This window comes from Pristiophorus japonicus, chromosome 1 (genome assembly GCF_044704955.1).
Source record: "Pristiophorus japonicus isolate sPriJap1 chromosome 1, sPriJap1.hap1, whole genome shotgun sequence".
Taxonomy (NCBI): Eukaryota; Metazoa; Chordata; class Chondrichthyes; family Pristiophoridae; genus Pristiophorus; species Pristiophorus japonicus.
In genome coordinates, this window is record NC_091977.1 from 301,832,215 (window position 1) to 301,855,519 (window position 23,305).

Sequence of the window (23,305 nt, forward strand, 5' to 3'; positions counted from 1 at the left end):
CCGTGGCAGAGGATGTGTTGAATTTAAAATTTCACACTCGATCCATTTGGAGTAGGCGTCTACTACAACCAAAAACATTTTTCCCATGAAAGGATCTGCGTAGTCCACATGGATGCGTGACCAAGGCTTGGCAGGCCAGGACCAGGGGCTAAGGGGGGCTTCCCTGGGTGCATTGCCCAGCTGGGCACACGTGTTGCACCTGGAATTCAATGCTTGTGAAGCACGGGCCATTGTCACTGACCAAGACGTCCGTTAGACCGTGGGCGGCGAACATTGCCCGTAGTTCCAGATCTGCGTCTATCCCTGGCTGTCCCCCCAGACCCATTCGCGACCTTTGCGTAGGAGTACATGTAGCGGCTCTAGCAGCGTGCTCAATTTGGGAAGAAAGTTACCAAAATAGTTCAGGAGCCCCAGGAATGAACGCAGCTCCATCGTGTTACGGGGTCTGGGTGCTCTCTATATCGCTTCCATCTTGGATGCAGTAGGGCTGATCCCGTCTGCTGCTACCCTCATCCCCAGGAATTCTACCTCTGGAGCTAGGAAGACGCACTTCGCCTTTTTCAGTCGCAGCCCTACCCGGTCCAGTCTGCGTAGCACCTCCTCCAGGTTGTGGAGGTGTTTTTCCTTATCGTAACCTGTGATGAGGATGTCGTCCTGAAAAGCCACCATCCCTGGAATCGACTTGAGGAGGCTTTCCATATTTCGTTGGAAGATCGCAGCGGCTGAGCGAATCCCGAACGGACATCTGTTGTACTCAAACAACCCCTTGTGTGTCGTGATGGTGGTCAGCTTCTTCGACTCACTCGCCAGCTCCTGGGTCATGTAAGCTGAGGTCAGGTCTAATTTTGAAAAAAGTTTGCCACCGGATAGCGTCGCAAAGAGGTCCTCTGCTCTCGGTAGCGGGTACTGGTCTTGGAGTGACACCCGATTGATGGTGGCCTTGTAATCACCACATATCCTGACCGACCATCTGCCTTGAGCACCGGCACAATCGGGCTCGCCCAGTCACTGAATTCGACTGGCCAGATGATGCTTTCCCTCAGCAAGCGGTCCATTTCACCTTCTATCTTTTCCCGCATCACGTACGGCACCGCCCTGGCCTTGTGGTGTACTGGCCTGGTGTCCGGGTTTATGTGAATCACTACCTTGGCCCCTATGAAAGTGCCAATGCCGGGTTGAAATAATGAGTCAAATTTCTCCAGGATCTGTGAGCATGATACTCGCTCCACAGAGGAAATTGCATTGACATCGCCTCATTTCCAGTTCATGACAGCAAGCCAACTCCTCCCCAGTAGTGCGGGACCGTCCCCCGGGACAACCCAGAGTGGCAATCTGTTCTCCGAATCTTTGTGGGTCACGACTACCGTGGCGCTGCCTAGCACCGGAATGATCTCCTTTGTATATGTCCGTAGCTGTGCGTCAATGGGCGATAATTCTGGCCTCCTGACCTTGGACGCCCACAACTTTTCGAACTGTTTGATACCCATCAGGGACTGGCTGGCCCCCGTGTCTAGCTCCATTGATACTGGGATGCCATTGAGGAGCACTTTCATCATTATCGGTGGCGTCCTGGTATATGAACTGTATATGTGCTCCACATGAACTCACTGAACTTCAGCTTCCAGCGATTTCCCCCAGCGTTCATTTCTGCAATTTCTGCAGGTATTTTGCTCATCTCTGCAAACTCCGGCTGAGTGTGTGCTTCCACGCCACCAACATGAGCTGCTGTTGGAAACAAAAGGTCCCTTGCCAGTCGATCGTCCCTGACTGCCCCTGTGACTGTCTTTGAGTGCGCCATTAACAGGTGTTGATGGCCCCATTACTGGCCGCATTGTCCCTTGCAATGGCGTGAATCGCTGTTCAGCTTGCCATTGTCTCTGTTGAACTCCCCCTCTGGGTTCGACTACATGTTGGGGCATGCCCGATTGCCCTTGTCTGCCTGGAGAACTGTGTGCTGCTTTAACAATGTTGAATCTCTGTCCCAACCATTCCTTAACACAGTACCTCTCGTCTGTTCTGCTAGTGGCCATGCTCGCGTGGTTTAAATCCCAGTTTCTCGTCGCCATTGATACGTCCTTACCATACAGTATAAATGCACACGAGGCCCATGCTTGAGAGAAGGTCAGTCTGTGACCTGTCCTTTATTCCTTAGCTTTCAAGTGATGAAGGTTGGCGGAGCTTCCCCTTTTCTACCTGAAGGTCCAGGTTAGGAGTGTCTCCCACAAGTTCACCACCTAGTGGTCATTGTTCTCACAGTGTACAACTTAGGTCAGATTATACATGGGTTACAATGCTGGTTGAATACATGACAAGCTTTGCGCCCAGGAGGACGCTGTGATGTTCAGTGACAGAGAGATGGTACATTGGGGAAATGGTGAGCAACAGGAATCTGATGTCTCAGTCACTGGAATCAGAGTCTGATGAGGGCTTCACGGACAGCCAATCCGGAACGGGGATCTGCTGCCACCTCCCTTGCTCTTCTTCCTCTCCTTCCTCCTCCTCTTGAGGTGATCCCACAATCCCTCATGGCAAGGGCTGCACCCGCATGATGGCCAAGTTGTGCAGGATGCAGCAGACCACCACGAAATGGGACACCCACTCCGCCGAGTACTGGAGGGCTCCTCCCGAGTGGTCAAGGCAGCGGAACCGTTGTTTCAGCAGCACAATAGTCTGCTCAATGATGTTCCTGGTGACAGTACAGGACACGAGTGGGGGGGGTTGCAGAGGGGAGTCATCAGCCAGGTGAAGAGCGGAGAGCCCTTGTCTCCGAGCAGCATTCCTCTGGTTTGACGTGGTGTCTGGAAGATTGCTAGCACACCGGACTGGCGCAGGATGAAAGTATCATGACTCTTGCCAGGATAGCAGGAATTCACCATCATGATGTGCTGGGTGTGGTCACAGTCAGTGGTAGCCTTGGCGGTTACGGAACGTCTCAGGATTGGTATGCAGCGCCCACAAAACCTCATGGGTGCAATCAATGGCACCCTGCACCATGGGGAAGCTATGGTGCAGGGTGCAAAACTTGAAAGTATAGTGAACAGTAAGGAGGATAGTGATAGACTTCAAGAGGACATAGACAGGCTAGTGGAATGGGCAGACATGTAGCAGATGAAATCTAATGCAGAAAAGTGTGAAGTGAAAGACTGGTAGAAAGAATGAGGAGAGGAAATATAAACCAAAGAGTACAATCCTAACGTAGATGCATGAACGGAGAGACCTGGGGGTATCTGTGCACAAATCATTGAAGGTAGCAGGGAAGGTTGAGAAAGCATTTCATAAAGCTTACGGGACCCTGGGCTTCATGAATAGAGATATGGGGCCAGACTTTTGGCTTCAGTGTTGCCGATTTTCTCGGCGTTACAGCTGGTTTATCATCTGGCGAGAGTTTCCACATAAGTTTTTGAATGGTATCGCCCACATCTGAAGTCGCCCGCTGGGACCAAACCGCCCACGTGCAACGGCAAGAACAACTGCCAGGGCATAAATTTGGGCTCAACCGCTTACGTCCAGATCGCGAGAGACCAGCCCTGTAAAAGCTGCTTTCACAGGGTGGTAAGGGAGGACCCTTCAAAGAAAGGTAAGTTAAAGGTTATTTAATTTGTTTTTTTTAATTTTACCATGGCGATTAGGATTAAAACTGTCTTGGGAATGCTTTGTATATGTTTATTTATTTTAATGAAAATGTATTTTTTAAGTTTTACCCCCTCCGTAGGTCCAACCGCAGCCTCGGATTAAATTTACTACTTACCGTCCATTCCGGTAACGACCGCCCATTTGCCTAACTTTGCACTTACCTGCCAAGAAAACCACCAAGAATGAGTGTGCAATGCCCATTTTCTCGCCGGGCGATCAGTTCTACTTACTTTTACCCTCAAAATTGAAATTCTTGCCTGCTTTTTTCGCCGAACGTTAGCGATCCTTCTCAGCAGGCAATCGGGCGTTGAGGAACTTTATGCAAAGTCTGGCCCATAGAGTACAAAAGCGTGGAAATTATGATGAACCTGTATAAAAGACTGGTTAGGCGTATTGTGACCAATTCTGGGCACCACACTTTAGGAAGGATGAGAAGGCTTTCGAGCGCGTGCAGAAAAGATTTACGAGAATGATTCCAAGGATGAGAGCTTTCAGTTATGTGGATAGATTGGAGAAGCTGGGGTTGTTCTCCTTAGAGCAGAGAAGATTGAGAGGAGATTTGATAGAGGTGTTCATAATCATGGTGTCTGGACAAAGTAGATAGAGAGAAACTATTCCCATTGGCAGAAGGGTCGAGAATCAGTGGTCACAGATTTAAGGTGATTGGCAAAAGAACCAAAGGTGACATAAGAAAAAAAATTTAAACAGCGAGTGGTTATTGTTATTTATGTAAACTTGTATATATCTTGTACAGCCACCAGAGGGCTCATCCCCCGGAGTCCCAAGGGATCCCACTATCCCACAGGTACTTAAGGAGGCCTCACAGGCTGGAGAGACACTCTGGAGACCTGCAATAAAAGACTAATGTCACACTTTACTTTGAGCTCACAGTATCCAGTCAGATTCTTTATTCATACATAACAACTGGCGACGAGATACAGATGACGAACCCAACGATGCAGAGAACAGTGGGCATTCTGGAGAAATTCTCGGAGGGAGATGATTGGGAAACCTTCATGGAGCGACTCGACCAATACTTTGTGGCCAACAAGCTGGAAGGAGAAGTGGACACTGCCAAACAAAGGGCGATTCTCCTCACCGTCTGCGGGGCACCAACATATGGCCTCATGAAAAATCTGCTTGTTCCAGCAAAATCCACAGAGGAATCATACGATGATTTGTGCCACACTGGTGTGAGAGCATCTGAACCTGAAGGAAAGTGTTCTGATGGTGAGGTACTGGTTCTACACCAAAAGGTCTGAAGGCCAGGAAGTGGTGAGTTCTGTCGCCAAGCTAAGATGTCTTGCAGGACATTGCGAATTTGAAGGACATTTGGAGCACATGCTCAGAGACTTTTTTGTACTTGGCATTGACCACGAAGTGATACTTCGCAAACATTTGACTGTAGAGACTCCAACCTTGAGTAAGGCCACAGTGATAGCCCAGGCATTCATTGCCACCAGTGACAATACTAAGCAAATCTCTCAGCACACGAGTGCTGCTAAAAGTACTGTGAACAAAGTAATGTTGTTTTCAAATCGTTTCGTACAGGGCAGGACCCACATGCCTGCAGCAACACAGCCGCAGATGTCTCAGAGTCCACCATCAAGGGTGATGAATGCAAGGCCATTAACACCTTGTTGGCGCTACGGAGGTGATCATCGTTTCTATTCATGCCGCTTCAAAGGGTACGTTTCTAAGGGCTGTGGAACAATGGGACACTTCCAACTTATGTGCAGGTGAGCTGCAAATCCTGTTAATCCTGCAAACCACCATGTTGCAGAGGAGGACAGATCCATGGTGGATCACGACGAACCAAAGCCTCAGACTGAGGAGCCAGAGGTATATGGGGTGCACACATTTACCACAAACTGCCCCCGATAATGCTGATGGTTGAACTAAATGGACTCCCAGTTTCACTGGAGCTGGACATGGGTGTGAGCCAGTCCATTGTGAGCAAAAAGACTTTCAAAAAATTGTGGTGCAGCAAGGCCTCAAGGCCAGTCTTGACTCCCATTCCACGAAACTGAGAACTTACACAAAGGAACTGATTTCTGTAATTGTCAGTGCTACCGTAGAGGTCTCTGTCATGTATTCAACTGTCATTGTAACCCATGTATAAGCTGACCTAAGTTGTACACCTTGAGAACACTGACACAAGGGGGCGAACTTGTGGGAGACACTCCTAACCTGGACTTTCTGGTATAAAAGGGGAAGCTCCACCCACCGTCTGCCTCTTGAGGTCTTGGTAATAAAGGTAACTGGTCACAGAGTGACCTTTTCTCATGTATGAGCCTCGTGTGCATTTATACTGTATAGTAAGGACATATTATTGGCGACGAGAAATTGGGATTTAAACCACGCGAGCATGGCCACCAGCAGCATAGAAGAGAGGTACTGTGTTGGTGATGATTGGCACGACTTTATTGAGAGACAACAGCAAAGATTTATCACTAAGGAATAGTTGGGACAGGATTTGGCCGACAAACGCAGGGCTCATCTCCTGACGGTTTGTGGATCCAGAACGTACTCCCTGATGAAGGACCTTCTAGCGCTAGAGAAGCCAGCGGACATGACGTTCGAAGAGCTCAGTAAGTTGATCGGGGAACACCTTAAACCGGGGAGCAGCATGCACATGGCGAGACATCGGTTTTACACGCACCGGCGGCGAGAAGGGCAAAGCGTTCCAGACTTCATGGCAGACCTCCGGCGACTGGCGAGCCTATGTAAGTTCCCAGATGCATGCAGAGCGGAGATGCTGCGAGACTTTTTTATTGAGGGCATCGGGCACGCTGGGGTTTTCAGGAAACTGATTGAGACCAAAGACTTGACCTTGGAAGCGGCGACGATGATAGCCCAAACAATTATCTCAGGGGAAGAAGAGACCAGAATGATTTATAGCAAAAATCTTGGCTCAAATAACATAAGAACATAAGAACATAAGAATTAGGAACAGGAATAGGCCATCTAGCTCCTCGAGCCTGCTGATCTGGCCATGGACTCAGCTCCACTTACCCACCCACTCCCCATAATCCTTAATTACCTTATTGGTTAAAAATCTATCTATCTGTGATTTGAATACATTCAATGAACTAACCTCAACTGCTTCCTTGGGCAGAGAATTCCACAGATTCACAACCCTCTGGGAGAAGAAATTCCTTCTCAACTCAGTTTCAAATTGGCTCCCCCGTATTTTGAGGCTGTTCTAGTCTCCCCGACCAGTGGAAACAACCTCTCTGCCTCGATCTTGTCGATTCCTTTCATTATTTTAAATGTTTCTATAAGATCACCCCTCATCCTTCTGAACTCCAACGAGTAAAGACCCAGTCTACTCAATCTATCATCATAAGGTAACCCCCTCATCTCCGGAATCAGCCTAGTGAATCGTCTCTGAACCCCCTCCAAAGCTAGTATATCCTTCCTTAAGTAAGGTGACCAAAACTGCACGCAGTACTCCAGGTGTGGCCTCACCAATACCCTGTACAGTTGCAACAGGACCTCCCTGCTTTTGTACTCCATCCCTCTCGCAATGAAGGCCAACATTCCATTTGCCTTCCTGATTACCTGCTACATCTGCAAATTAACTTTTTGGGATTCATGCACAAGGACCCCCAGGTCCCTCTGCACCGCAGCATGTTGTAATTTCTCCCCATTCAAATAATATTCCCTTTTACTGTTTTTTTTTCCAAGGTGGATGACCTCACATTTTCCGACATTGTATTCCATCTGCCAAACCTTAGCCCACTCGCTTAACCTATCTAAATCTCTTTGCAGCCTCTCTGTTTCCTCTACACAACCTGCTTTCCCACTAATCTTTGTGTCATCTGCAAATTTTGTTACACTACACTCTGTCCCCTCTACCAGGTCATCTATGTATATTGTAAACAGTTGTGGTCCCAGCACCGATCCCTGTAGAACCCCAGTAACCACCGATTTCCAACCCGAAAAGGACCCATTTATCCTGACTCTCTGCTTTCTGTTCGCCAGCCAATTCTCGATCCATGCTAATACATTTCCTCTGACTCCGCGTACCTTTATTTTCTGCAGTAGCCTTTTGTGTGGCACCTTATCGAATGCCTTTTGGAAATCTAAATACACCACATCCATCGGTACACCTCTATCCACCATGCTCGTTATATCCTCAAAGAATTCCAGTAAGTTAGTTAAACATGATTTCCCTTTCATGAATCCATGCTGCGTCTGCTTGATTGCACTATTCCTATCCAGATGTCCCGCTATTTCTTCCTTAATGATAGTTTCAAGCATTTTCCCCACTACAGATGTTAAACTAACCGGCCTATAGTTACCTGCCTTTTGCCTGCCCCCTTTTTTAAACAGAGGCGTTACATTAGCTGCTCTCCAATCCGCTGGTACCTCCCCAGAGACCAGAGAATTCTGGTAGATTATAACAAATGCATCTGCTATAACTTCCGCCATCTCTTTTAATACCCTGGGATGCATTTCATCAGGACCAGGGGACTTGTCTACCTTCAGTCCCATTAGTCTGTCCAGCACTACCTCCCTAGTGATAGTAATTGTCTCAAGGTCCTCCCTTCCCACATTCCTGTGACCAGCAATTTTTGGCATGGTTTTTGTGTCTTCCACTGTGAGGACCGAAGCAAAATAATTGTTTAAGGTCTCAGCCATTTCCACATTTCCCATTATTAAATCCCCCTTCTCATCTTCTAAGGGACCAACATTTACTTTCGTCACTCTTTTCCGTTTCATATATCGGTAAAAGCTTTTACTATCTGTTTTTATGTTTTGCGCAAATTTACTTTCATAATCTATCTTTCCTTTCTTTATCGCTTTCTTAGTCATTCTTTGCTGTCGTTTAAAATTTTCCCAATCTTCTAGTTTCCCACTAACCTTGGCCACCTTATACGCATTGGTTTTTAATTTGATACTCTCCTTTATTTCCTTGGTTATCCACGGCTGGTTATCCCTTCTCTTACCACCCAAATGCGGCAAACGACCAAGGAATCAACATTGTTGATGCGGCACACAGTTGGCTAAGCAGACAAGGGCAATCGGATATTCCCCAGCATGCAGTCGAACCCAAAGGGGGAATTCAACAGAGACAATGGCTAGCTGAACGGTGATTCATGCCATCGCAATGGACAATACGGCCAGTAATGGGGCCATCAACACCTGTTAATGATGTGCTTAAGGACAGTTACAGAGACAGTCAGAGATGATTGACTGGTAATGGACCTTTTATTTCCAACAACAGGGCCTCCAGCTCATGCTGGAGGTGTGGAGACAATATACCTGCAGAAACTGCAACGTCAGTGGTCACTTGGCCCCCAGGAAGCCTACAGCCAGGTTGATGTAAGAGGAGGATGGGCCCGATGTAAGCCCTAGGAGGCCAAGTGAATACTGGGGGAAATCGCTGGAAACTGAAGTTCAGCGAGTTCATGTGGAGCACATATACAGTTCATATACCAGGACACCACCGATAATGATGAAAGTGCTCCTCAATGGCATCCAAGTATTAATGGAGCTAGACACAGGGGCCAGCCAGTCCCTGATGAGTATCAAATGATTCGAAAGGTTGTGGGTGTCCAAGGCCAGGAGGCCAAAATTATTGCCAATTGACGCACTGCTACGGACATATAAAAAGATCATTACGGTGCTAGGCAGCGCCACGGTAGCCGTGACCCACAAAGATTCGGAGAACAGGTTGCCACTCTGGATTGTCCCGGGGGACGGTCCCGCACTACTGGGGAGGAATTGGCTTGCAGTCATGAACTGGAAATGGGGCGATGTCAATGCAATTTCTTCTGTGGAGCGAGTATCATGCTCACAGGTCCTGGACAAATTTGACTCATTATTTCAACCCGGCATTGGCACTTTCATGGGGACCAAGGTAGTGATTCACATAAACCCGGACGCCAGGCCAGTACACCACAAGGCCAGAGCGGTGCCGTACGTGATGCGGGAAAAGATAGAATGCGAATTGGACTGCCTGCTGAGGGAAGGCATCAGCTCGCCAGTCGAATTCAGTGACTGGGCGAGCCCGATCGTGCCGGTGCTCAAGGCGGATGGGTCGGTCAGGATATGTGGCGATTACAAGGCCACCATCAATCGGGTGTCACTCCAAGACCAGTACCCGCTACCGAGAGCGGAGACCTTTTTGCGACGCTATCCGGTGGCAACCTTTTTTCAAAATTTGGACCTGACCTCAGCTTATATGACCCAGGAGCTGGCGAGTGAGTTGAAGAAGCTGACCACCATCACAACACACAAGGGGTTGTTTGAGTATAACAGATGTCCGTTCGGGATTCATTTGGCTGCCACGATCTTTCAGCAAAATATGGAAAGCCTCCTCAAGTCGATTCCAAGGACGGTGGTTTTTCAAGACAACATCCTCATCACGGGTCGCAATACTGAAGAACACCTCCACAACTTGGAGAAAGTGCTACGCAGACTGGACCGGGTAGGGCTGCGACTGAAAAAGGCGAAGTACGTCTTCTTAGCTCCAGAGGTAGAATTCCTTGGGATGAGGGTAGCAGCAGACGGGATCAAACCCACTGCTTCCAAAACGGAAGCGATCCAGAGAGCACCCAGACCCCGTAACACGACAGAGCTGCATTCGTTCCTGGGGCTCCTTAACTATTTTGCCAACTTTCTTCACAAATTGAGCATGCTGTTAGTGCCGCTACATGTGATCCTCGGCAAAGGTCGCGATTGGGTCTGGGGGGACAGCCAGGAAAGAGCTTTTGATAGAGCGCGCAATTTGTTATGCTCCAACAAACTGTTAATGTTATATGACCCGTGTAAGAAACTAATTTTAACATGTGATGCGTCGTCCTATGGGGCCGGGTGTGTGTTGCAGTATGTGAATGCCAATGGTCAGTTGCAGCCGGTAGCTTATGCCTCCAGAAATCTGTCCTGGTAGAAAGGGGCTACGGGATGGTAGAAAAGGAAGCGCTAGCATGTGTATATGCGGTAAAAAAAATGCACCAGTACCTGTTTGGCAGGAATTTGAGCTGGAGACAGATCACAAACCCCTAACGTCCCTTTTGACCAACAACAAGGCCATAAATGCGAATGCATCGGCCCGCATACAGAAGTGGGCACTTACGTTAGCCGCCTATGACTACACAATTCGGCACAGACCGGGCACTGAAAACTGCGCCGATGCACTCAGCAGGCTACCAGTAGCCATCACTGAGGGGGCAGCTGAGCATGATGCTGAGATGGTCATGGCTGTTGAAGCTTTCGAAAGCGAAGGCTCACCCGTGACAGCCCGTCAGATTAAAGCCTGGACAAATAAAGACCCGCTACTGTCTTTAGTTGAGAAATGTGTCCTGAATGGGGACTGGGCAGCCATGTATGGGGCGTGCCCTGAGGAGTTTAAACTGTTTCATAGGCGCAAGGATGAACTCTCGATTCAGGCCGATTGCCTACTGTGGGGAAACCGAGTAGTCATGCCCCAGAAGGGCAGAGAGGTGTTTATCAGAGAACTTCACAATGAGCACCCGGGCATTGTCATGATGAAGGCAATTGCCAGGTCACACGTTTGGTGGCCAGGGATAGATGCAGACCTGGAACTTTGTATTCGCAGGTGCAACATGTGTGCTCAGCTGGGCAACGCACCCAGGGAAGCCCCTCTTAGCCCCTGGTCGTGGCCCGCCAAGCCATGGTCATGCATCCATGGACTACGCAGGTCCTTTCATGGAAAAAATGTTTTTGGTTGTAGTAGACGCCTACTCCAAATGGATTGAGTGTGCCATTTTAAATTCAAGCACATCCTCTGCCACGGTAGAAAGTCTACGGGCTATGTTCGCCGCCCATGGTCTACCGGATGTCTTGGTCAGCGACAATGGCCCATGCTTCACAAGCACTGAATTCCAGGACTTCATGGCAGGCAATGGAATCAACCATGTCAGAACGGTACCGTTCAAGCCGGCCTCAAACGGCCAGGCGGAACGAGCAGTGCAGATGATCAAACAGGGGATGCTCAGAATCCAAGGGGGTTCCTTACAAATCCACTTATCACGCCTCCTGTTGGCCAATAGATCCCGACCACACTCGCTCACAGGGATTCCACCCGCAGAGCTGCTAATGAAAAGGACGCTCAAAACCAGGTTATCCCTTATACACCCCACTATGAAAGAAATTGTTGAGAGCAGGCATCAGTCACAATGTGACTACCATGACAGGAATGCGAGGGCGCGATGTATTGATGTCAATCTCCCTGTTTTTGTCCTCAATTACGCTGCAGGGCCCAAATGGCTTGCAGGCACTGTGATTGCCAAAGAGGGGAATAGGGTTTTGGTAGTTAAACTTACCAATGGACAAATCTGCCACAAACACGTGGATCAAACTAAAAGGAGGTTCAGCAACCCCATAGAAGAAGCAGAGGAAGAACACGCCATAGAGTTAACTCCACCACAGGTGACCGAACACCGGAACCAAGTGGAGGAGAGTCCAGTCACTGTGAGCAGTCCAGACAGGCCTGAGGCACCGCAAACAGCAGACATTCAGGCCAGCGCCCAACAACCGGAGCCCCAACTCAGGCGCTCTACAAGGGAGCGTAAACCGCCAGAGAGACTTAACCTGTGATCCCAATAAGACTTTGGAGAGGAGGAGATGTCATGTATTCAACCGTCATTGTAACCCATGTATAAGCTGACCTAAGTTGTATACCTTGAGAACACTGACCACAGGAGGCGAACACTCCTAACCTGGACTTTCCAGTATAAAAGGGGAAGCTCCACCCACCGTCTGCCTCTTGAGGTCTTGGTAATAAAGGTAACTGGTCACAGAGTGCTCTTTTCTCAAGTATGGGCCTCGTGTGCATTTATACTGTATAGTAAGGACATATTAGTCTCCTACGATGGAGCAGTGCACAAGCTACCACTCTGGGTGGTACTGGGCGATAGTCCCATGCTGTCGGCAGGAGCTGGCTGGGAAAGATACACTGAAACTGGGACGACATTCGAGCGCTATCGCCCGCTGACGACACTTCATGTGCCCAGGTCTTAAACAAGTTCCCTTCGCTGTTCAAACCAGGCATTAGGAAATTCCAAGGAGCAAAAATGAAGATGCAGCTAATTCCGGGTGTGTGACCCATCCATCAAAAGGCGAGAGCAGTACTGTGCATGATGAGAGAACGGGTAGAGATCGAGCTAGACCGGCTGCAACGAGAGGGCATCATTTTGCTGGTCGAATTCAACAAGTGAGCCAGTCCGATTGATTGTTCCTGTCCTCAAGGGAGACAGCACCGTCAGAATCTGTGGTGATTACAAAGTAACTATCAATTGTTCTACCTGCAGGATCAATACCCACTACCAAAGGCTGATGACCTTTTTGCTACGCTGACAAGAAAAAAGACGTTCATGAACCTGGACTTGACCTCGGCCTACATGACGCAGGAGCTGGAGGAATCATCGAAGGGCCTCACCTGCATCAACACGCACAAAGGTCTCTTCATTTATAACAGATGCCCGTTTGGAATTCGATCAGCCGCGATGATATTCCAGAGAAACATGCAAAGCCTACTGAGGTCAGTCCCGCACACGGTGGTCTTCCAGGACGACATCTTGGTCACAGGTCGGGACACAGTCAAGCATCTGCAGAACCTGGAGGAGGTTCTTAGTCGACTCAACCGCATGGGGCTCAGGTTAAAATGCTCAAAGTGCGTTTTCCTGGCGCCTGAAGTGGAGTTCCTGGGGAGAAGAATCACGGCAGACGGCATTAGGCCCACTGATTCGAAGACAGAGGCAATCGAGAACACACCGAGGCCAAAGAACGTGACGGAGCTGTGGTCGTTTCTCGGACTCCTGAACTACTTTGGTAACTTCTTACCGGGTCTCAGCACACTGTTAGAACCATTGCATGCCTTACTGCATAAAGGAGAGGAATGGGTATAGGGCAACAGCCAAGAAAATGCCTTTGTAAAAGCTCAAAAATTGTATGCTCAAACAAATTGCTTGTGTTGTATGATCCATGTAAGCATTTGGTACTAGCATATGATGCGTCGTCGTACGGTGTCAGGTGTGAATTGCAACAAGCTAATGATTCTGGGAAATTGCAACCGGTTGCTTACGCATCCAGAAGTCTGTCTCAGGCTGAGAGAGCCTATAGCATGATTGAAAAAGAAGCGTTAGCGTGTGTCTATGAGGTAAAGAAAATGCATCAATATCTGTTTGGGCTAAAATTTGAATTGGAAACCGACCACAAGACACTAATATCGCTGTTTTCTGAGAGTAAAGGGATAAATACGAATGCATCAGCCCGCATCCAGAGATGGGCGCTCACGTTGTCCGCATACAACTATGCCATCCGCCACAGGCCAGGCACAGATGCCGATGCTCTCAGCAGGCTGCCGTTGCCCACCACGGGGATGGAAATGGCGCAGCCTGCAGATTTAGTCATCGGTTATGGAAGCATTCGAGAGTGAGCAATCACCCGTCACAGCCTGACAGATTAGAACCGGGACGAGCCAGGACCCCTTACTGTCCCTAGTAAAAAATTGTGTGCTTAACGGGAGCTGGTCCAGTGTCCTAGTGAAAATGCAGGAAAAGATAAAGCCGTACCAGCAACTCAAAGATGAAATGTCTATACAGGCAGACTGCCTTCTGTGAGGCAATCGTGTAGTGTTCCCCAAGAAGGGTAGAGACACTTTTATCAGTGACTTCCACAGGCATCGTAATGATGAAAGCGATAGCCAGATCCCACGTGTGGTGGCCCGGTATCTATGCGGATTTAGAGTCCTGCGTGCACAGATGTAACACATGCTCGCATTTAAGCAATGCACCCAGGGAGGCGCCACTAGGTTTATGATCTTGGCCCTCCAAACCGTGGTCCAGGGTCCATGTCAACTATGCAGGCCCATTTTTGGGTAAAATGTTCCTTGTGGTTGTAGATGCATAATCCAAATGGATTGAATGTGAGATAATGTCGGCAAGCACGTCCGCTGCCACCACTGAAAGCCTGCGGGCCATGTTTGCTATGCAAGGACTACCTGATGTCCTTGTAAGCGACAACGGGCCATGTTTTACCAGTGCCGAATTCAAAGAGTTCATGACCCGTAACGGGATTAAACATGTTACATCTGCCCCGTTCAAACCAGCATCCAATGGTCAGGAAGAGAGAGCAGTACAAACCATCAAGCAGGGTTTGAAGAGGGTAACTGAAGGCTCACTGCAGACTCACCTATCCTGAGTCTTGCTTTGCTACCGCACGAGTCCCCACTTGCTCAATGGGATTCCACCTGCTGAACTGCTCATGAAAAGGGCACTCAAGACAAGGCTCTCGTTAGTTCACCCTGATCTACATGGACAGGTAGAGAGCAGGCAGCTTCAACAAAGTGCATATCATGATAGCGCAAATGTGTCACGCGAGATTGAAATCAATGATCCTGTATTTGTAATGAATTATGGACAAGGTCCCAAGTGGCTTCCCAGCACCATTGTCGCCAAAGAGGGGAGCAGGATGTTTCGGGTCAAACTTTCAAATGGACTCATTCACCGGAAACACTTGGACCAAATCAAACTCAGATTCATGGACTATCCTGAGCAACCCACTTTGGACCCCACCTTCTTTGACCCCCCAACATACACACCAGTGGCAACCGACACCACAGTTGGCCACGAAGCAGAACCCATCACCCGCAGCAGCCCAGCAGGACTCACGACACCAGGCAGCCCAGCAAGGCCAGCTGCACAGCAGCCCAGCGAGGGCCCAACAAACGATTCACCTAAACCAGAATTTGCACCGAGACGATCAACCAGGGAAAGAAAGGCCCCAGAACGACACACCTTGTAAATAGTTACACTGTTGACTTTGGCGGGGAGTGTTGTTATGTATGTAAACGTGTATACACCTTGTACAGCCATCAGAGGGCTCATCCCCTGGAGTCCCAAGGGATCCAACAATCCCTTAGGCGCACAGATACTTAAGGAGGCCTCACAGGTTGGCGAGGCACTCTGGAGACCGGCAATAAAAGACTAAGGTCACACTTTACTTTGAGCTCACAGTATCCAGTCAGACTCTTTTTATTCATACCTAACAGTTAGGATCTGGAATGCACAGCCTGAGGGGGTGGTGGAGGCAGACACAATCGGGGCTTTCAAGAGGGAGTTGGATAAGTGCTTGAAAGAAAAATATTTGCAGGCCCATGGGGAAAGAGCAAGGGTGTGTGACGAGCGGAGGTGCTCTTGCAGAGAGCCGGCACAGACTCGACCGACCAAATGGCCTTCTTCTGTGCTGTAACCTGCTATCCTGGCAAAACCACATGCGTGCTCGTCCTGCTTCTCTCTGCTCAGAGCGAAGACAACGTAGGGTTAGATTTTACACTTTTGTGCAGATCTCCCATAATTGGCTGGTATTTCCGGTGTGGGTGGTAAAAATTAGTATTCAGATCGCGGGCTTATCACCCATTCTCAAAGCCCCTCGTCCCCATTTTTGAAATTGGGCGTTACCGTGAGCGATATAAAATGGGCGTTAGTGTTAAATCTCTCTGACCTTCTGCCGTAAAGTGTCGTCATCCTTAGAAATGGCATGGCAACACTTGATTCCCGTGATTCAGGAGGTCAAGGGTTATCATGACATGCGCAGAAGAGGAGGCAGAGAGAGAGGGAGCTCAGAGGGACTGGAAACGTGTGTGGTTGTGCTGTGTGCTTGTTTGGCTGTTGTGGGAGGCACAAGGGAGATTCACCAGCAGCAAAAAGCCTACTAATCACCAAGAACATAGTTGGCACTGAGTTTTTGTCCAACAAATAATATATAACATGGAAGGGATGGAGGAGGCCCTGGAGCTGGTAGCCAGGAACACTGGTGGCAGAGGGCTCCCAGGGTCCCAGAGCACGGCACTGCACCCCAAGGTGCCACACCCCCATTGCCAATGACACGAGAGCCAGGAGCAACATTTTGCTTTTGGCTTGGAGCATGTTCCCACCTCGGGACCATCCTCTCCCATATTCATCCAAGCAGCGGTTCGGCCATCATCCCTACCCCCCCGCCTCCCTCCCAATGAAGCATCACCTGAGGAGCTCCTCGGCCAGGCGACTTGGAGTCAGGAGGGGAAGGGGAAGGGGTAGAGTTGGGGAGGAGAAGCGTGGGGGAGCCGGTGGGGAGCAGGGGGAAGGGTTGGGCTTTACAGAAATACTTATGATTGCAGACAAATGTTCGATTTAAATGTTTTTTATTTAACGAAACCTTGTTGCGCATTGGCTCAGATAGCTGCACCATTACACGCTGGTGATTCTTTAACATCAAAGGGTATAATTACACTTAACTTCAATCAACTTAAACTTTAACTGTCACCAAGGTGATGCCCAGCATTAATGTATGACCTGCACACCCAGCAGTGCGTCAGCCTTGTAAATACCATTAACATTCTTTCAGGCAAAGTGCTCATTTATGAGCTCCTGACGTAAGAGTCTTGCAGCTATCATGCCACCACGGGTCCTTTCCTGCGGTCTACAGTGGGGTGGGGGCATGGCTTCAGCATCAGCCTAATTGTCTGGGTCGATGTCAGCGACCACCTCCTCGTCCTCCTCTTCCTCTCTCTGCTGAGGTGGACTGTCAGACTCTTTTGGCAATTCTTGTCCCCTCCTGATAGCCAAGTTGTGCAGCATGGAGCACACCATCACGAATTGAGCTACCTGCTCAGGGTGGTATTGAAGCTCGCCTCCTGAGTGCTTCAGGCATCTAAAGCGCTGCTTAAGCTCTCCAATGGTTTTCTCCATGATATTGCGAGTGGCTCTGTGGCTCTCGTTATATCGCTTCTCGGTTTCGGTGTGGGTGTCACGCAGTGGGGTCATCAGCCAGGTGGTGAGGCCATATCCTTTGTCACCAAGCATCCAGCAGTGACCTTGTGGCTGATTGTTAAACAAGTCAGATACAGTACTCTCACGCAGAATGTGAGCATCATGGATGCTGCCCGGAAATTTAGCATTCACTGCCATAATAATTTGCTGGTGGTCGACAACGAGTTGCACATTCAGGGAGTGGAATCCCTTGTGGTTCCTGAAAGCCTCTGCGTCCTGAAAAGGTGCCCCCATTGCAATGTGTGTACAGTCTATTGCTCCCTGCATCTTGGGGAAGTTAGCAATTCGGTAGAATCCCAAAGCCCTCTCAGTCTGAGCCTCCCTGGTCATAGGGAAGCTGATCAAGTCCATTCTGCGTGCGTACAAGGCTTCAGAGACCTGTCTAATGCAGCAATGTGTGGCATGCTGAGACAGTCCGCAAATGTCGCCAGCTGAGGCCTGAAAAGAACTCGACGTGTAGAGCGACAGTACAGCGGTGACTTTAACCTCGACGGACAGTGCAGTACTGATGGTGCTGGGAGGCTGCAGATCTCCCCTTATGAGCTGTCATACCTCAGTGATAATCTTCTTGTGGAAGCACAGTCTCTGAAGGCAGATGTTATCGGACAAGTTGAGGTAAGACGCTTCTCCCTGTACTTGCAGAGGGTGTAACGTCTGGTCCTCCTTATCAGTCTTGCACGTCTTACATTGGGCACATAATGCTGTGGAGCGTACCTGCTGCCATCTCGAGTCTGCAGCATGTAATTGGTCATCAAGAGAGGGTGAGAAATGACATGCCCCATTCCAATAGCTATCTGTTTTCCACCGATTGGTCACAAAGAATGAATGTCCCGACAAAGACACCGATTAAATTCCAATCCACGGTATGATAAAGAGGTTTGTTCAGATGTTCACATCACCTCCAAAGACCTCCAGAGTACATTCGAACTCCCCCGAGGTTGAAGCAGAGCAGCCTTTTAAATGATGCGACATGTGATTTAGAACATGGTGTCCATAACGCTGTGATTCGTTCAGAACAGTTCCTGGGCGTTAGTTTCGGCAAATGTGACCTTTTATTACAAAAAAAAGTGGCCGGTTGTTATTATTGAATCTCAACGTTAATTACGCGCGGAAACTAACGCTGGGTGGTATTATGGGAGTTGATTTCGCCCATTCTGATGATTCCACCCCAAAAAAATGGGCGGGCGGTATTATTTTTTCCCGGCATTACGAATATACGGAAAGTGACGCTCAGCGATAAGTGTCCGCAAAATGGGCGTCAGTTTCCATTTTGTGCGATGTCTGACGATATCTGGGCATTATACGTCATTTCAGTGGTAATATGGACATTAAGTGGGCGTTATGCATGCAAAAAAAATGGAAAATCTAGTCCGTAGTCCCTTCTCCTGGTGTAGAGCGCCTCTGTGACCTCCCACATGCAGAGCTGGACTGAGAACTGGGAGATGTTAGCCATGTCTCTTGGGGGCCTAAATTGATCAACTTACCGCCCACTGCCGCCAAATGCCGCCCACTGCCATCGACATTCCTCTGCAACATCCACCCAGTGCCACTTTCATCGTGGCCTGGAGCGGGCGAGAGCGGAGAGCCGCTGGGAAGCACCCGCTGACGTGATTAGACAGCCGATGCGCGTAAGTAGACTCCTGCCCACCGAGATGCCGGATTGGTGTGGGCGGGAGTCAGCTGGAGTTGGCAGCAGGACGGCGGTGGAATGTTACGTGGAGGCTGCTCTGTCCTCAACGGTATGTGTCAAGATCCTGTAAGAAAGGTAAGTGGAATGTTTTTAAATTATTTCTTTACAGGTACTTATCTGGATGGGGTCCCCGAAGGTCCTTAGATGTTTCTTTTTTTTTAGTTGATGATTTTTATTTTCAGGGCTCCGACCTTCCGTGGGGTCGACTCCATCCTCAGCGGCCCTTGGGCAGCATGCGCCTCTGCCGGCGAGAATGAGATCTCCCACCCGCTGCCGCCCAGATTAGCGGCGTGTGTCGTTGATTTGCTGCCCGTCGACCTTGAGGCACCCCGCCGAAAGTATCGTCCAGTACCTCGGCAGCCATCGGCCGCGCTTCAGGTGGCACTTGGGCAGGTGAAGGCCTTAACCAAATTTGGCCCCCATTGTCTCCTGCTGCAGACTGGAAGAATCCACTGACGATGAAATTGAGGGCCATGGTAACCTGGAGGGCCACTGGGAGATCCATAGTCACTGCTCTGAGGCTCCAGGTCTGGTTGCAGGAGGTGGCAGAGTTCTGCGACCGCCTCCTTGGTGAAGCGGAGCATCCTAATACATTGCTCCTGGCTTAACTGGAGGTAGAAGAAGTATTCTCGGAATACCCTAGGTAGGTAAGGCATCCAATTGAGATCCTTCCTGACCCTTCTCCTCCTCCCCCAGGGCATGCATCTTCTAGACTTACTTCTAGACTTCTGGTAACGGCTTTTTCTCTCCTTTCCTTTATCAGCCAACTTTCTCTCCTACGAAGTGTGATTTCAGGAGGGACCGACACCTGGCCAAGTGCTCATTCTACATCTGTCAGACTGTGAGCCGAGACAGCGACTGTCAGTGCAGAATTCAACTGAATATCTCTCCGTCTTTTGGCTCGCTGTCAATTTTTGTCTGATTGTGCTTTTGTGATGTGCCTTGGGACATTTTACGACAGTAAAGGCATTATATTAGCGCAAGTTTGGCATTGTTGTTAAGGGGGCAGTGCAGTCAAGCCCAATCCTGGCTCATCTGATGCTCACACACATATAAAGCTTCCAACAAGAGTCACTGGGTAGCAATTAGGAGTTTCAATCCTGTCACGATTTCCCCCTCCTTAACACAGGCATAATGAGACCAATTATAATAACTCGACCATTAGAACTCTGCCACCTCCTGCAACCAGACCTGGAGCCTCAGAGCAGTGATTATGGCTCTCCCAGTGGCCCTCCAGGTTACCATGGCCCTCAATTTCATCGTCAGTGGATTCTTCCAGTCTGCAGCAGGAGACAATGGGGGCCAAATTTGATTAAGGCCTCCACCCACCCAAGTGCCACCTGAAGTGCCTTAATTATTGGAGAAGCTCCTGTTAATGCCCTTATTTACATTCATTGTGACAGCAATGGTTAGTAATTGAGCTACATGTAAGTTCACTTATGACAACTTTTCGGTCCATCTTGATCTCTGGTATGGAACAGAATTCCACTTCAGCTTGTTTCAATTCCCTTTTCTTGGAACTTCCTTTACCAAGAAAAAATATATGGGCCGTGTAACGCCAGATGCTGTCGGCAGCCCAACACTATGTTTAATGCCAATCGCATCATTGCACCCTCTCTGCAAAGAAACACAGCGAAGTGTCTTGCAAGATAGATTGCCACAGCAAGACCCTCCCCTGACTCCCAGAAATGGGAAGACAGGACTTTAAATCAAAATAGCTTCATGTAAGCAAGATGTTCTCAAAACAGATGTTAAGTGAGGCTCCCACTAATGACACTTTTAACCTCCCTCATTTAAAAGAAGGACTTGCATTTATATAGCGCCTTTCACGACAACTGAACGTCTCAAAGCGCTTTTCAGTCAATTAATAATTTTGAAGTGTAGTCATTGTTGTAATGTAGGAAATGCAGCAGCCAATTTGCGCACAAACAAGCTCTCACATCATCATAGGTAGTCCCTTGGAATCGAGGAAGACTTGCTTCCACTCTTAGCATGAGCTTTTAGGTGGCTGAACAGTCCAATACAAGAATCACAGTCTCTGTCACAGGTGGGACAGATAGTCATTGAGGGAAAGGGTGGGCAGGGAGCCTGGTTTGTCGCACATTCCTTGATTTCTGCATGCTCTCGGTAACGATACTCGAGGAGCTCAGCGCCCTCCCGAATGCAGTTTCTCCACTTAGGGCGGTCTATGGCCAGGGACTCCCAGGTGTCAGTGGGGATGTCGCATTTTATCAGGAGGCTTTGAGGGTGTCCTTGTAACGTTTCCTCTGCCCGCCTTTGGTTCGTTTGCCGTGGATGAGTTCCAAGTAGAGCGCTTGCTTTGGGAGTCTCGTGTCTGGCATGCAAACTATGTGGCCTGACCAGTGGAGCTGATCAAGTGTAGTCAGTGCTTCAATGCTGGGGATGTTGGCCTGGACGAGGACACTAATGTTTGTGCGTCTGTCCTCCCAGAGGATTTGCAGGATCTTGCGGAGACATCGCTGGTGGTATTTCTTTAGCGACTTGAGGTGTCTACTGTACATGGTTCATGTCTCTGAGCCATACAGGGAAGGTATTACTATGGCCCTGTACACCATGAGCTTGCTAACAGTTTTGAGGGACTGGTCTTCAAACACTCTTTTCCTCAGGCGGCCAAAGGCTGCAATGGTGCACTGGAGGCGGTGTTGGATCTCGTCGTCAATGCCTGCTCTTGTTGATAGGAGGCTCCCGAGATAGGGGAAGTGATCCACGTTTTTGTTATGCTGATTGAGGGATAAATATTGGCCAGGACACTGGGGATAACTCCCCTGCTCTTCTTCAAAATATTGCCATGGGATCTTTTATGTCCATTTGAGAGAACAGACGGGGCCTCAGGTTAACGTCTCACCGAAAGACATAGGTCAGTGACAGTCATTTCAATAAGGTATTGTAGCTATATTTAAATAGCAACAGTCACAGCTACTGCCAATGGAAAGTCTACATCCAGGGGAGTGCACGTGTTTCAGGATATAACCAGCAGATAAATGTAGCTTGGGTGAGCTAAGCCAATTCACCTCCAGGAAGACCCACAACTTTTGTTCCCCGAAGGAGTTCCCAGAAAATATCTCCATTCATCATTCCTGCAGACTTTTACAAATTGCACTAAATCATGAGCGACTATTTAAGTGAAACCCAGCCCAAGGCTTGAATGCAGTTGGACTTGTTTGAATTGGCAAACTTCCTGAATGGAAAGCGATGAGCACATTCTCATTCATGTGTGAACACTAAACAACGGCAGTGGTGATATCCCATTTGTAATCTTTTATGATTTTACCACTGAGATAACCTTTGTGCATTCATGATTTTATTGTATTGCAAAACAGATAATGTTATCTCCTATGTTTACCTTCAGGCTACAAGATTTGTTAACTTCTGAAACTATTGCTGGACCGCATAGTTTGCTTTTCTTCCATTTTCCCACCAATTTTCTCCAGCCTCCTCCTTCTCTCCTGCAGGTGTTCACTCCTTACTGAGGATCATTTCTAAGGGTGCCAGGAACTGTCCAAAGAAAAAAGACTTGCATTTATATAGTGCCTTTCACGACCTTGAGACCTACGCTCTTTATAGCCAATGAAGTACTTTCGAAGTGTTGTCACTGTTGTAATGCAGGAAACGTGACAAAAGGTCCCACGAACAGCAATGTAATATCAAGCAGATAATCTTCTTTAGTGATGTTGGTTGAGGGATAAATATTGGCCAGGACTCCAGTGAGAACTGCCCTGCTCTTCTTCAAAATATTGCCATGGGATCAGGCATGGGAACTCTGGTGGATATTCACCTTCTTAATATGGAGTGGCAAAGTCAATTGTAGCACCATTTAGCTGAGATCAGCCTGCTCAGGAATACTGGGGATTGAATATGCGCAATGTAGCAGCACGTCTGATACTTTCATGAGTCCCACGATTGACACAAGATATTTTAATGGTCACAACTCGTATGGGAAATGCAAGTGTAGTTTTCTAAATTACAACAATGACTACATTGGGTACATTCATTGGCTGTAAAGTGCTTTGAGACGTCCGGTGGTTGTGAAAGGTGCTATATAAATGCAGGTCTTTCTTTTTTCTTTCTTTCATGCTTAAATTTCCCTCATGAATTGCATGTATCGTGGAACTTGCAAGTGAATCACAAGTGTTGGTAACACTAATGATATTGGCACAACTGGAAGCACACAGGTTTA